The sequence below is a fragment of the Miscanthus floridulus genome, chromosome 2 (assembly GCF_019320115.1).
Source record: "Miscanthus floridulus cultivar M001 chromosome 2, ASM1932011v1, whole genome shotgun sequence".
Lineage (NCBI taxonomy): Eukaryota > Viridiplantae > Streptophyta > Magnoliopsida > Poales > Poaceae > Miscanthus > Miscanthus floridulus.
Window position 1 is genome coordinate 154,446,873 of NC_089581.1, and position 14,401 is coordinate 154,461,273.

The window sequence follows — 14,401 nt, forward strand, 5'->3', positions numbered from 1 at the left end:
GATCATGCTGCATGACAGTTGTACCTTGTGATGACGATGAGAAGTAAATGTATGGCCCTTGGGCAGGGTAGTTTCATTATGTGTTTTGTATTATATTATAATGCCACTCCACTATTTTGTTTTGTAATAATATCGAACCTAGTTGCGAGGTTTGAAAATACTGTTTTGTAAATTATGTTATTGTAAGACTTCCGCTGTTTTTACTCTAGTATTGATGTTTGAATAAATGTTGTAATACTGCAATGACTCTGTAACGTGATCCTGCTCGGAAATCGTGGATGATTCAGGGTTCTCCGAGGACACCCGACAGTCTTTTTAAGTTAATGGAAACATATGCATAAATGTCAAAGGTCGTCGGACAGTGACATGTGCATGTGGGCCCTATAACTTAGGAGGTTCTGCCACAGAATGGTATCAAAGCGATTGTTGCAAGGTTTTTGTTGTATTGTTTTACAAAAACTTCAAATTGATTTGGGATGACTAAATTTAACTTGATAATTTGGTTTAAATTGCTTCTGACTTATCTTATTTCTTTCTCCCTATTCCGTATTTGATTAAAAAGGTTTTGTGTGGTGGAGTAGTAATATTACTATGCCCTATATAAAAATAAATGTTGTTTATGTGCATTATAAATTTTGATGTTTTTGGTTCGTAAGAACGATTCATGCATCATTATTAATTCACTCGTTACTTCCTTCACCTCTTAGTCTGGAGTTGAGTAGTGAGACTGGTTTGGGTAATGTAATCCATCATAGCTGCTCTTTAGACTTTGATCAAATGGTCTTACTTGGATTAAAATGGCTTCCTACAGTATGGCTCGTGCCAAGATGACGCCCCGTAAGTCCACTAGACCCAAAGGAGTTCCTCGTCACCAACTTGCCCCTAGAAACAATGGTGCTAGCAGTAGCAGTTCTAGGCCTGATCCCCAAGTAGAGATACAGAGGATTTCTATAGAGTTAGCACAAGCTACTAGAGATAGGGCTCTGGATGCTATACAGGTAGGAGAATTATAGGATCAATTGAGGCGTCTCACTACCGCACACAGGAACTGCGAAAGCATGTTAGTTCGTACAGTGGAGGGACGAAATGAGGCTTGGCATAGGGAAAATGTAGCTAGAGCTAGAACTCATGAGCTAGAATTCTATGTCGAAGATTTAGAAGAACATAATACTTATCTACATAAGGAAGTTCATAGGCTTAGTAATCTGCTAAATCCCAATCATGAGCCCCAAGCTGATGCCATGGATCCCAGTGTCATCCTTGCCGATGATAACGAATCGGAAGAGGAAGAAGAAGAAGATCTTGAAGAATTAGTAATGATCAATGAAAGTGATGATGAAGGCGGTAATAATTCCGGAATGGATACCGAGCCTGAAGTTTGAAGTAATCACAGAAAAGAGTAGAGTTGTATAATAGTTAGTTATAGTTAAGCTAGGTATCTTTGTTTTAGTACTTACAGGTTATGGTGTTTATATTAGTAAACCCTATGTAATGTGGCTGGAGTAAGCTTTTGTGCAATTTAATAAAGGATGGTGAATAAAGTTTGGTTTGTTATGAGCAGATGCGTCGTATGCAGGGTTCATATGTTCCTGGAACTTCACAAGATGAGGATAGTATTCCAAATCCGCCACCAGTTCCAACAAATCTAGCTGATGCTATAACCGCACTTGTCAATGTGACGGCTGAAAATTCCCGTTTGCTTCATGAGATCGCTCTAAGTAATCAGAATCAGATGCAAGGAAACCGTGGTCGTCACCATAACAGACAGGAGGCTACATATGTTGATTTTACAGACACAAGACCACTAGTGTTCACCAAGGCAGATGAACCACTAGAGGCTGATGACTGGCTTCGAACCATGGAGCAGAAATTTGACCTTATTTCATGCATGAAATATCAAAAACCTACGTTTGCCACCCAGTAACTTAGAGGTGCAGCAAGTGCTTGGTGGGCGAACTTAGTGGCTATGCAACCAACTGGCATTCCAATAACTTGGGCTGAGTTCCGTACTGCCTTCAGAGCCCATTATATCCCTGAAGGAGTGATGGCAATGAAGTTAGATGAATTCCTTGCTTTGAAGCAAAGAGATCAAACCGTGATGCAGTATGTGGGAAGATTTAATCACCTATCCCAATATGCATCAGAACATGTCAATACTGATGCCAAGAAGAAGAGGTGGTTTATGAGAGGTTTGAATACCAAGCTACAAACAATGATGACAACTTGCACCAATGTCACTTACCATGAGGCCGTAAATATTGCAATTGCTTTAGAGTCAAAGTATCGGCAGCATAAGGAGCTCAAAAAGAAAAAGAGTATGCCATCCGGATCTTTTGGGGGAAATTAGAAGAGGCAGAGGGTGATTTATCATCTAGTACATCATAATCGTCCTCCTTACCGTCCGCCACAGTCTCAAGCCGGGCAACAGTCAAATGTCCGTCCTGCTATAACCTATCCGAACTCACAGTCAACCAATGCTCCTAGTGGCAATGCTCCAACGTCCTAGGGTCACAACTATCCGTGTTACAATTATGGAAGGACTGGTCATTTCTCTAGAGAATGTCTATATCCTAGGCAGGTTAATCAAAATTATCAGAAGGCCCTTGCCAATCAACAACAGGGTCAGGCACCAAACAAGAACCCCAATCAGAATGCTCAGAAGGGCAAAGATGAGAGGAAGACAGGACGGGTGTTCTATATTCAAGCTGGAGAAATTCCGGAAGGGGACCAGTGATGATGGGTATGTTTCCTGTTGCCAATCATCCTGCAGTTATACTTTTTGATTCTGGCGCATCGCATTCATTCATCAATAGAACATTTGTTGTGAAGTATGAAATTTCAATTGGGGCAACGAAGGAAAATTTCTTTATATAGTCGCCCGGGGGACGTCTGTGTACTAAGGAAATGGTATACCAGGTACCCGTAAACCTGGGTGGGCATATTTTTCCCACTACCATGATTATCCTTAAGGATCAGGATATAGATGTAATCTTGGGAATGAATTGGATGTATCAGCATAAGACTGTTATTGATGCTTTGAATAGAACATTAAGAGTAAGTTTGCCTAATAGTAATTCTCAACTTCTCATCCAACTTCCAACCCTAAGAAGATCAGTGGGCAAGATTTGTGCAACTGCTGTCAAAGATATTAGAGATATTTCGGTAGTGTGTGAATTTCCGGATGTGTTTCCAAAAGATCTACCCGGTCTACCACCTGATAGGGATGTACAGTTTAACATAGAGCTGCAACCTGGAATAGCTCTGATTTCTCGAAGAGCTTATAGGATGCCACCTAAGGAATTGGCTGAGTTGAAGACTCAGTTACAAGAATTGACTGAGAAAGGATTTATTCAACCTAGTTCATCACCTTGGGGATGTCCGACAATATTTATGAAAAAGAAAGATGAGACCCTAAGGTTATGTGTTGACTATCGTCTGTTGAATGAAGTGACCATCAAGAATAAGTATCCCTTACCTCGGATAGATTTGCTTTTTGATCAATTGGCCGGAGCCAAAGTTTTCTCCAAGATAGATTTGAGATCAGGGTATCATCAAATTAAGATAAAGCCTGAAGATATTCCCAAAACGGCATTTACCACAAGATATGGATTATATGAATACTTGGTAATGTCTTTTGGTTTGACAAATGCTCCCGCTCATTTCATGTCTCTGATGAACTCAGTATTCATGCCTGAGCTAGACAAGTTTGTAGTGGTGTTTATTGATGACATTTTAGTATACTCCAAGAATAAGAAAGAACATGCAGAACATCTCAGGATTGTTCTAACCCATTTGAGAGAACATCAACTATATGCCAAGTTCAGCAAGTGTGATTTTTGGCTTAAGGAAGTGCAATTTCTTGGACATGTCTTGTCAGCCGAAGGAGTTGCAGTTGATCCCGACAAAGTAAAGGATGTGCTTGATTGGAAACCGCCAACCATAGTTCATCAAGTTTGGAGTTTTCTGAGATTGGCGGGGTATTACCGTCGGTTTATTCTAGATTTCTCTAAAATATCAAAGTCCATAACTGAATTATTGAAGAACCAAGTTAAGTTTATCTGGTCATCTGATTGTGAAGAGGCTTTCTAGACCTTGAAAAGACTATTGACTACTGTACCGGTATTAGCCCAACCTGATATTGAGAAGCCGTTTGATGTGTATTGTGATGCTTTAGGTATTGGTGTTGGATGTGTGTTGATGCAAGAAGGCCGAGTCATTGCCTATGCGTCCAGGCAACTTAAGCAACATGAAGAACACTATCCGACTCATGATCTAGAGTTAGCAGCTGTGGTTCATGCTCTAAAGATTTAGCGGCATTACCTGCTTGGTAATACGTGCCATATGTATACAGACCATAAGAGCTTAAAGTATATCTTTACTCAGTCAGAGTTGAACATGCGACAAAGAAGATGGTTAGAACTGATTAAGGATTATGATTTGGAAGTACACTATCACCCGGGTAAAGCAAATGTAGTTGCAGATGCCCTCAGTCACAAAAGTTATTGCAATTGTCTAACAGTGAGAACAATGGGTTTGACTTTATATCAAGAAATGGAGAAGTTGAATGTAGAAGTAATTCAACAAGGAAGTTTGACCAACATAATTATTGAAGCTACTATTCGAGATCAAGTTATTGCTGCTCAGAAGGAAAACAAGGGTATAGCCCATATCAAAGAAAGAGTCAAGAGTGGAAAAGCGGAATGCTTTAGTATAGATGATGAAGATGTGTTATGGTTCAAGGATCGCCTGGTAGTACCAAAAGTTCCTGAGTTGCGGCAGTCAATTTTAGATGAGGCACATGCTACTAGGTTATCTATCCATCCGGGAAGCAACAAGATGTACCATGACTTGAAGCAAAGATTCTGGTGGACTAAAATGAAAATAGAGATTGCTAGATATATAGCAAAGTGTGATACTTGTCAAAAGGTGAAAGCTATACATTTGAGGTCTGCTGGTGAATTACAACCATTACCTATTTCATCTTGGAAATGGGAGGACATAAGTATGGATTTTATTGTTGGTCTACCCAAGACATCAAAGGGATTTGATTCAGTATGGGTTATTGTAGATCGACTAACCAAATCAACACATTTTCTTCCAGTCCAGAATACATATCCCACTATACGGTATGCCAAGATGTATTTAGAGCGAATTGTGAGTCTCCATGGAGTACCCAAGACTATTGTGTCAGATAGGGGTACACAGTTTGTCTCCAACTTTTGGAAACAATTGCATTCTTCATTGGGTACCAAACTTCTATATAGTACAGCTTATCATCCATAGACTGATGGATAGACTGAAAGAGTCAATCAAGTACTTGAAGATATGTTAAGATGTTGTGTCCTTAACTATTCCAATAAGTGGGATGAGTGCTTACCTTTGGCCGAGTTCTCATACAACAATAGTTATTAGGAAAGCATTAGAATGGCTCCATTTGAAGCACTCTATGGTCGTAGATGTAGAACATCGTTGAGTTGGTCTGAGCCTAGAGAAAGAAGATTCTTTAGAGTTGACCTTGTGAAAGAAACAGAAGACAAGGTTAGGCAAATACAGAGTAATTTGAAAATTGCTCAGTCCCGCCAAAAGAGTTATGCGGATAGAAGATGGAGACCATTGGTATTTAACAAAGGAGATTTTGTATATCTAAAAGTATCACCAATGAAGGGAGTTAACCGTTTTGGTGTTAAAGGAAAGTTGGCACCCCTATACATTGGACCATATCAAATTTTGGAGAGGTATGGAAAAGTGGCATATCGCTTGAAATTACCTGAACATCTCGCAGCTGTGCATGATGTGTTCCATGTTTCTCAATTGAAGAAGTGTCTCCGAGTGCTTGAACAGAATGTTGAAGTTGAAGGAGTGGAACTAGAACCGGATTTAACTTATTTCGAATATCCTATCCGAGTGTTAGATCAGAAAGATCGTGTTACTCGAAGACGGACAATCAAGTTCTATAAAATACAATGGAATCAACATTTAGAAGAGGAAGCTACTTGGGAATCAGAAGATTACTTGTTAGAAAAGTTTCCAGAGTTTCTAGCGTCAATATAGAATAGAGTAATGTTAGTTGAGCTCGGTTGCTACAAATTATGTTTTGTAAAAGGAACCTCAACTGTTTTATGGACAAGTTCTGGATGTTTTTGGACTGACACATTCCCTTTTCCATTACTTACTCTATGGCTTTGAATCTCAGGGCGAGATTTCTTTTAGGGGGAAGGATTGTAACACCCCGGGTGTTTAAATATTAAAAACATGACATGTCATCATATGCATTGCAAGGCATTTGTTCATATTGCAAACTTTGATATGCATTCACTAAAACAAGTTTACATTTGTGTTATGAGTGTTGAATTGAATTGTTTGAATCATGTAAAAATTTGGTTTGGATTTGAATTTTCCAGAAAACCCTGATTTTCAGTATTTAAACCCTACCCTGAAAATCCATTTCAAAATTTAAGCATATTTTGGGGTTGAGCCCAAAAGCAAAAGTGTAGAGCTTGACATGTTATACAAAGTTTGTTTTTGGAGTTTTTCAAGTTGTTTAGAAAAATTTGGAGTAATTCAAAAAGGCGTAATTCGTTAAATTTCCCCATTTGAATTCAAAAGTTCATTTCAAAATCTAGACCGAATTAGGAGTTGGTTATAAAAGCAAAGTTGTAGAACTTTTGATTTTGAACAACTTTTGTTTTTGGAGATTTTTGAGTTGTTATGAAAATTTGAGAGTAATTTGTGAATTTTGGTGAATGGCAAACTTGTAAATACTGTGAACAGTGTTCACCGTCGTAGCTACACCGCCGGCGACCTTCGGTTCGCTTCCAGACGCGCGCGTGGACGTCCTCGGCTTCGCACTGGCATGGGAAAGGCTCTTGCGTGGCTTCCTTGCGCTTCTGGCCGCTCCTTAAGGCCTAAGCCGTCGCCGTTCTTCGCTGTTTCCCTTCCTCTGTTTTCCCGGCGCCGTTGCCATAGCTCCGTTGAGCTTTTGCCGTCGAACCAGCGCCCGCGCCATCACAGCAAAGTGTGTCCCAGCTCCGCTAGTTCCTTGCGCATCCAGCAAACCAGTCCTTGTGGCTTGTCTTCACCGGAAACTCGCGGTGCGCGCTCTTCTTCCTCGCGGCCGGCAGCGTCCCCGTCGCGAGCGCTTCGCCGTGGCCAGCGTGTTACGGTGATCCTCTGCCCCTGCTGAGTCTTGTTTCAGCTTCGCCACGATGCTGTAGTCCTTCATGACCCATTGATTTCTCATTTTGACCACCATAGCTCCCGGAACATCGCCACCGACGACGATCTGCTCCGCCGTGCTTGCTCAGAACGTCGACCCACCTCTCCGTTGCTCCTCTGACCCTGCTCGTTGCTCAGTCGTGTTCGGGGTGAGGTGCTGAACCCTTCTGTGCTAAGCTTTTAACCTCTACCGTGCTTACGTCGTCGGCATAGCGCTGCCATGCCGTTGTGCCCGCCATGGCCGGCGTAGTGCTCGGTCCAGTCCATAGCTAGTCCCGTTTATGCCCTAGATCGATGCGCCTAGTCGAGGGGAGTGTTTTGGTGCTTTGGCCGTCGCCGTTGGTCTCGCCATCGCCGAGATATCGCCAGTCAGCGCCATCATTGCCGTGGTCAGCGCGCGAGGTTAGGGATGACAGGTGGGGTCGGGTTGTCAGCGACTCAGCGTTCAAATGGATTTTTCTATTTTTAGATTTGAATGAATAGTGTCTGTTTTTGTTATTTTTGTGTAGATTTATTTAGAGCTCCAAAAATTATGAAAAGTTTTGTGTGACTCCTATGCGATGTATGTTATTTAAGAAAAATATGAAATACTATTTTTCAGCAATTTTTGAATATGATAAAAATTGCTCAATTTATTAATAAATGGATTTTCATGATTTTTCTAGGCTTATTTAATTGTCCAAAAATTATGAAATTTGTTTTGCCACTTATTTATCATGTAATAAACATATACTAAAATTTTGAGCTCAATTAGAATAAGTTGATTTATTTCATAATTTTGAATTAAATAATTAATTCATAAAAGCAAATAGTAACCTTTAATGATTTAGGTTTTGTTTGAAATTTTGATTGAGTGATGACCTTGGGTCATTTGTTGATAATGATCCTTGGCAATTGATGTATGTGTTACGAAAAAGATTTAGTTTGTTTAACTTGCAACTGTACCGCGAAGAAAAGTTGTATTTAAATTGTTAATTTTTGCATCCATCATCGAGCATCATGTTTCGTATTCCGCATCCTATTAAACATGGCATTGTTATTATGTGTAGTGAACGAAGGTGAAAACGTGGTAGTTAATCAAGTTGCGGAAGAAGTTAATCCGTCTGTTGAAGTCGGATCGAATACTTGTGAAACGTCGCAGGCACCAGACTTTTCCGTCAACGAAGGCAAGCCTCGGATGCATACAACCCTACCTTGTGTTTTACAAATTAATTTTGCTTTTACTTTCCGTTACTGCATTAAGTGATTAGGAGTTAAGTAAGAGTCTAATTGGTGCATTACCAACCTTGTTATTCCATATTTACCATATTACCAGTTTTAAATTCGTATATGCCTAGTTTTGCTTAGCTATGCGTAGAACGATGAAGTCAGGTGATTAACTGTCACATGCAAGTTTCAAATGGAACCTTGGTTACTTATGTTATCATGTGATATGGGAATGTGGAGTAATAAATCTAGACCGGGCGGACTCGGTGTGTGTGAGCCACAAGACATGGAGGTCTTGTGAGCGGGTTCTTTCCGCCTGTGTCAATTAAGGCACGTCCGTTGTTGAACTATGTGCGATGAGACTTTGTAGTACTAACCACATACTCTGGTAAGCCTGAACTTGGCGATTCTATTACGAGAATGGCTACTCGCGCACTGGGAGTGGAGAGATGGCGGGAATAGCATGTACCCACGTGGCAATGGGCTGGATTGGTGGAGTACTGTATTCTCGGGTGGCGCGGACCCATTCTTGCTTTAGAGGATCTGAGAGTAGGTTGATATATGTAGGTCGGGGACCTGCATATGTCATGTGGTCTAGAATCCCTAGCTAGGTTTAATCGGTTCGAATCGTCGTTGCTCCTCAGTTATGGGGACTCACTTCTGAAAGGTCCTTGTTTGGTTTTGGTAATTGAGTGACAACTTAGGTAGACTAATTGTGTTTATGTGAGATACACAGGTGATTAGTCCACAGGTACATGTGTGTGAGCAACATATGCCATGAAGGTGAAAATGGCTTGGAGATGTTGCAAAGCTCACACATGTGATGATGAAGGAGCTTATTGCACATGAGATATGACATTGAGTCATGTGATCAAGGTGGAGAAGATCAAGACAAGACTTGGCTTGATGGACCGGTTGCAAGCGTGAAGGGCAAGTCGAAGGCTTTGGAGTGATGGACCGCGTGGCGGTGAAGCTTGAGCAAGACTTGGCGCCGATGGACGATGGCAACGGTGAAGAGCAAGTAGAGTCAAGATCGATGAACCAATATGATCATGTGATGATATGAAGTGGATCATATCATTGTTGATTGTGTTGGTGCATGTGTTGCATCGACATTGAAGGAGATGGAATGGAATACGCAAGGCAAAGGTATAACCTAGGGCATTTCATTTCACCGGTCATAGGTGTGTAGAGAAGTTTATGACCGGGTTTAGGATAGATGGCCGTACTATCAAGAGGGGCAAACTTGTTTGCATATCGGTCATCTAGTGCCACTCGAGTGATCTAACTTTGCATTGTCGCTAGGATCGAGTGGCGTGGCAAGTTGAGTGGCTAACATCCTTTGGGAAATGATTGTGAAAATGCTAACACACATACACATGGTGGTGTACACTTGGTGGTGTCGGCGCTTTCGGGAAAATGGAATGTCTATTTTCTATTGCGCCGGATGCAAATTCTGGTGGTTAGCTCATTGGAGCAAGGGTGAAGAAGTTAGAAGTGAAAACGTGTTGGTCGCGAAGATGCCGGCGTCGGTCAACTGACCGGACGCTGGATCTGAATGCACCGGACGCTGAAAGGCTGCATCCAGTCAGGCTGACGTACGGTGATGCAGTAGCTGGAGTGTGACCGGACGCTGGCTGCGTCCGATCGCGTTCGACCGGACGCGTCCGGTCATGCTCGGGAGCTTACTGGAAACGACCGGACGCTGAGGGTCCAGCGTCCTGTCAGTTGAAGCTGGAGCGTCCGGTCTGGTCAAGTGACCATTGGAATCGGGACACGTGGTCGTCTGTGGGCGACCGGACGCTGAGGTCCAGCGTCCGGTCAACTCGACCGGAGCGTCTGATCGGCCCGACCGTTGCCCAGTGAAGGGGTAACGGCTAGTTTAGCCCTTGGGGCTATAAATAGAAGTGGCCCTCGGCCATGGCTGGTGCTGAGCACCTCAAGGGACTTAGTGTCCATGCTTGTGAGTGCTTGGGAGCCCTCCATCACACATATACTTGATAGTGATCATTCGATTGTGTGAGTGAGTGATTCTAGTGCGATTGCATCGTGAGGTTACATCGAGTGGCACTAGGTGATCGAGTTGCAAGCCGGTGGTGCTTGTTACTCTTGGAGGTTGCCACCTCCTAGACGGCTTGGTGGTGGTCTCCGTCGAAGCCCGCAAGAAGTTTGTGCGGTGCTCCGGAGAAGAGCTTTGTGAGGGGCATTGTGCTCGCCCCGCGGGAGCCGCGAAGAGCAACTCTAGTAAAGCGAGACGCGAAGGGCGACAAGTGGTCCAGCCGGGTCAAGTGCTAGAGCTTGTGGTAAGCACTCCACGTGGGAGAGTGTGACTTGCGAGTCACCACTAGCAAGAGGACCGGCGGCAACCTTGAAGCTTGTCTCAACGGGGACTAGCGTGTTGGCAAACACGTGAACCTCGGGAGAAAAATCATCGTGTCAACTTTGTTCTTCCCGTTGGTTTGCAACCCCCTTACACAAGCTTGTAATTACTTTCACATACATTGTGCTTGTGTAGTTGCTCTTGTAATTAGTTAGCTTGTGTAGCTTACTAGTTACCTTCTAGCTTGTGTAGCATAGAAGTAGCTCCCTTGAGTGGCTAATTTGGTTTTAGTAACCTTGTTAGTCACATTGCTTAGTTTGTGTAGCTAAGTATTTGCGCTCTCTAATTAGGCATTGGTTGCCTTGTTATTGAGCTTTGCTAGTGAGCTTAGTTGGCTTTGTGCTTTTGCTTACTAGCATGTGTAGGAGCTCCCTTGTTGCTTAAAGTACTAGTGGCATAGGTTTGTGTGACCTTGCTCCTAGAATTGTTTAGGAGAGCTCTAGCTAGCCCGGCACCTTTGTTGCATAATTGTTATCTTTGCAAGGTGCTAGTGAACATATATAGTGGGGTATAGTCTTGGCTAGACTGATAGTTTTAATTCCGCATTTGTATCGGTTAGCCGACGCGTTTAAGTTTTAGAAAAGACTATTCACCCCCCCTCTAGTCGTCATCTCGACCCTTCAACTTCTCTGTTCATCATCGTAGTATTAATAACTGGAACTCGAATAAGGCTTGTGAAGGTGTTGGATATGAAGTTTCATGATCTCAACATGGATCGTGTCAGCTTTGTATATGATTTTATGAAGTTTTCTATATAAAGAATTTTGTTAAAGAGCTTTTACGCAAAAGAACTTTGATTATTGTTAAAGCCATACCTTGAATCCCGTGAGCCGGCATTCCCGAGTTCTATCAGTTTTATTTCGGTTAAGTCTTGTTGAGTACTTTTGTACTCAGGGTTCGTTGACCCTTGTTGCAGGTGAGCCTCATGAGCAGATCTGTTTTGGATCGTGCTGCATGACAGTTGTACCTTGTGATGACGATGAGAAGTAAATGTGTGGCCCTTGGGCAGGGAAGTTTCATTGTGTGTTTTGTATTATATTATAATGCCACTCCACTATTTTGTTTTGTAATAATATCGAACCTAGTTGCGAGGTTTGAAAATACTATTTTGTAAATTATGTTATTGTAAGACTTCCACTGTTTTTACTCTGGTATTGATGTTTGAATAAATATTGTAATACTGCAATGACTCTATAACGTGATCCTGCTCGGAAATCGTGGATGATTCGGGGTTCCCCGAGGACACCCGATAGTCTTTTTAAGTTAATGGAAACATATACATAAATGTCAAAGGTCGTCGGACAGTGACAGGTGCATGTGGGCCCTATAACTTAGGAGGTTCTGCCACACCCTCGTCCACCTATGAACCTTGTATGGGGTGTGCGGCGATTAGGTTTTTGGGGAGCGATTCCACGACTGCTCGTTCGACGTCTTCTTCCTGGTGATCGCCCACAGAACCCGACTTCTTCCTGGTGACTATTCGTGGGACTACACTGCGAACATCTTCCTGCATCCACTGTGGTCCATGACTTCGAGCAACGCACTATGTCTGGTGTGAATGGAGCCTCTAATGCCTTTGGCATGGGACCCTCCACTAGGTACACTCTTATCTCTATGATTACAGTACTTTGCGTACTTACTGTATCGATCGGTATATCATATTTGCATGCTATAGCGTTTGTTAAAGATATACACATGCACATATATGTCATCACAAACCTGCTGATGTTTTATTTCTGAATTAAATTGACCATGAAAATACCTAATTTTCTAACACAGGCTGTCCCTTGCACGAGAGTCAGCTTCGATTCTTCTTGCTCCCCATGTTTTCTCTTGATTGACGTTCGTCTGCTGCCTAATGATGATTGACCAACTAGTCACATGTTGAAAGGTCCTAATGGCTAGAGAGGGTGAATAGCCTAATAAAAATTTCTACAACAACACTTAACAAACCGGTTAGACAATTATGAGGCGAAGCAAGTGTTGCGCTAGCCTACTAAAAATGCAAGCCACCTACCACAATTTTAGTTTCTATTGTCTCTAACCACACAATAGCTATGGCACTACACTAAGTTAGTGTGCTCTCAAAGACTAACTAAAGAGCCACACTAACCAAACTAACAAGCTCTCACAACTAGGTACACTAAAGAGCTTGATAACTAGTTTGCGGTAATGTAAAGAGGGAGAGCAAGATAGTTATACCACCGTGTCGAGGAGTGAACCAATCAATCACAAGAATCAATATAAATGAAGATCAATCACCTCGAAATCAAATGATAAACACAATATTTGTTTATCGAGGTTCACTTGCTTGCCGATAAGCTACTTCTCGTTGTGGTGATTCACTAACTTGGAGGTTCACGCGCTAATTGGCATCACACGCCAAACCCTCAATAGGGTGCCGCACAACCAACACAAGATGAGGATCACATAAGCCACGAGCAATCCACTAGAATACCTTTTGGCTCTCCACAGGGGAAAGGTCAAGAACCCCTCACAATCACCATGATCGGAGCCGGAGACAATCACCAACCTCCGCTCGATGATCCTCACTGCTCCAAGCCATCTAGGTGGCGGCAACCATCAAGAGTAACAAACGAATCCCGCAATGAAACACGAACACCAAGTGCCTCTAGATGCAAACACTCAAGCAATGCACTTGGATTCACTCCCAATCTCACAAAGATGATGAATCAATGATGGAGATGAGTGGAAGGGCTTTGGCTAAGCTCACAAGATGCTATGTCAATGTAAATGGCCAAGAGAGTGAGCTAGAGCCAGCCATAGGGCTTAAATAGAAGCCCCCACAAAATAGAGCCGTTGTACCCCTTCACTAGACACAACTTGGGGTGACCGGACGCTCTGGTCAGATCGACCGGACGCAGGACCCCAGCATCTGGTCGTGCGATGCATACCATGTATCATCGGCTTCAAATGCTATTCGCCCCGATCTCAACGGTCGAGTGATGACCGGACGCGCTACTGTGAAGTGACCGGACGTTGGACCTCAGCGTCCGGTCGTTTCCAGTAACATCCAGAAATGATTTTTCACGACCGGACGCGTCCGGTCATGCTCGAAACTAACAAATGTGTGTATTATCAGTATGGTGGTGGTGAATGTGTGACCTTGTGTTTGAATGTTTACGCCATACTATCTTTGGAACCAGCCATAATGTGATTAAGGAGGTTAAGGTTATTTTGTCCAATAATTTTGAGATGAAAGATTTAAGAAGGGCTGATGTTATTCTTAATATCAAGCTACAGAGAGAAGGCAGTGGTGAGGTTACACTTCTGCAATCCTACTATGTGGAAAATGTTTTCAGCCGCTTTGGGTTTAGTAATTGCAAACCTGCTCCAACGCTTTATGGTCCTAGTGTGCTATTAAGGAAAAGCCGAAAGAATAACAAATGATCGATCGAGATACTCCCAAATCATTGATTCTCTTATGTATCTACCTAGCGCAACAAGGCCCGATGTCTCGTTTGTTTTTAGCAAACTAAACCGGTTTGTTTTAAATCCAGAGTGATCACCGGTGTGCTCTTGAAAGAGTAATGCACTATATGAAAGGTACTATGAGCTATGGAGTTCACTATGTTGGGT